General features: G+C 39.1%; 1 protein-coding gene across 1 annotated transcript in view; it reads right to left on the reverse strand.

Moving 5' to 3' along the window:
• KALRN (kalirin, RhoGEF kinase) overlaps positions 1–1,743 on the reverse strand; it is a 368,140-nt gene that overhangs the window by 220,276 nt on the left and 146,121 nt on the right. The window lies entirely within an intron of this gene.

Below are 1,743 nucleotides of genomic sequence, written 5' to 3' on the forward strand. Positions count from 1 at the left end.
AAATAATTTAGGTCTACATAGGAAGCTGCCTGACACTTAATGGTCCAGGACTTTGCTTTCAGTTTCTCATGGCCTTATCAGACAAGCTGTTCAGAGTGAAACTTTCCATAGCAGGTATCTGCCTAAGGCTGAACTTGATGAATTTTGAGGTAAAAGGTCCAGAATGAGAGGAGGGGGGAAAAGGACTTTCTTTGCCTGTGTTAGAAAAGGAGTCTTATTTCTGCTCACATGAGATGCTCCAGACTCTCCACGCTTTTAAGCAAGGGTTTGAAATTTTGCAGGGTTTAGCCTTGATGTCAAGAATATACATTATGTCATCCCTGTGAAAATTTGCCCAAATTTGGTCACTCAGAAGACCTCTGCCAAGTTCCAGTTTGCATACATGCAGTAAGAACCTGTTAAGAGTTTGGCAATTCATTTTTCTCAACATTAGGTATTTCCTGAGCATACTCATCCCCCCATTCTGTGGGCCAGGTAGATCTGGCAGGGTCCACATGGAACTGCAAGCACTGAGCACCTCGTCCTATTGCTCTTCTGACCTTCCAAGGGCCAACAAAGCACAGGGCACATGGCCTGAAACCACACTACTGCCTGTCCTGCTTTTTGCTGCTGTCTTGCAGGACTCAAGGCAACACAAAGGTGGTAATCCGAAACCCACTGAGGTGTGAGAAACCTAGAGGTGGTTTTAATGCCCTGAAGAGCTATGAAGCAATTGCAGACCTGCTTTGTAGTTCAGGTAAGACCCATATTCTGTAAATGGATCTAAATTCAGTGAAGTTCCTTCTTGTTCTTAAATTAGCAACTTCATTATCAGCCAATACAACAAGTAACACAAAAAACCTTTACTTCAGTTATATAGAGAATACACTGAGGTATATATACTTGCTCTTACACACCTACGTTAATCCTAAAAGCTTAAAATCCTGCCGATGAAGCCTAGAATTTATTTGCATGTAGATATCACATGTAGCTACTTATGTGTAGCCTCATCTCAACACTTACTTGACAAAAGTAATTCCCAGGCCTTTCTATACTGATGTTTAAACCCCCAGCACTGAAGCTGTATCAGAAACTGCTGGTAGCAGTATTTCCTGCCACGTTAAGCCAGACAAAACAAAACTGATTGCTAAACAAAGAAGAAAATCTTTATGGAAAGTAAAGACATTTACAAGATGCTAAGTCATCATTTAATTATGCAAGAGGATTTAAAAAATTTTAATGATATGGAAATGGTGACAGTGCTCTTTTGTGTCTACATTTTTATCCTTGGAATTGTGAAGTACACTTCAGAACCATAAGTATAAAACTGTGAGACCAGTGTAAAATATTAAGATTCAGACAATTAATTACAAGATGTTTTTATTATTTGCCTTGAGGTTTTTGAGTCTTCAGGGTGTGTTTTTATCACATCTGCAACCTCTTCTCCAGCAGACTCAAAAAGTATTCTCTTTTAAACAAAATGAAATGACAGCCAAGAATCCTACCAGCTGAGAGCTCACAGAAAAACATCGACTACCATGAGATTTGTGATAAAACTGCAAGATCTGACAATCCTGCCAATAATTGATTCAGATCTGAAGTAAGAACCTGAATTCAATCACACTTAATCATGAGAGAAATTATTTGGGTACAAGTCTGTTGAACACATTTATCCCACTGATAATAATTTATAATTTTACCCTGCCATACAGATAATTGGATTTGATTCCCAAGGTACCAGGTTTCTGCTCACACCGTCAGGAA

This window comes from Pygoscelis adeliae, unplaced genomic scaffold (assembly GCF_000699105.1).
Source record: "Pygoscelis adeliae isolate BGI_AS28 unplaced genomic scaffold, ASM69910v1 Scaffold227, whole genome shotgun sequence".
NCBI classification, from domain to species: Eukaryota; Metazoa; Chordata; class Aves; order Sphenisciformes; family Spheniscidae; genus Pygoscelis; species Pygoscelis adeliae.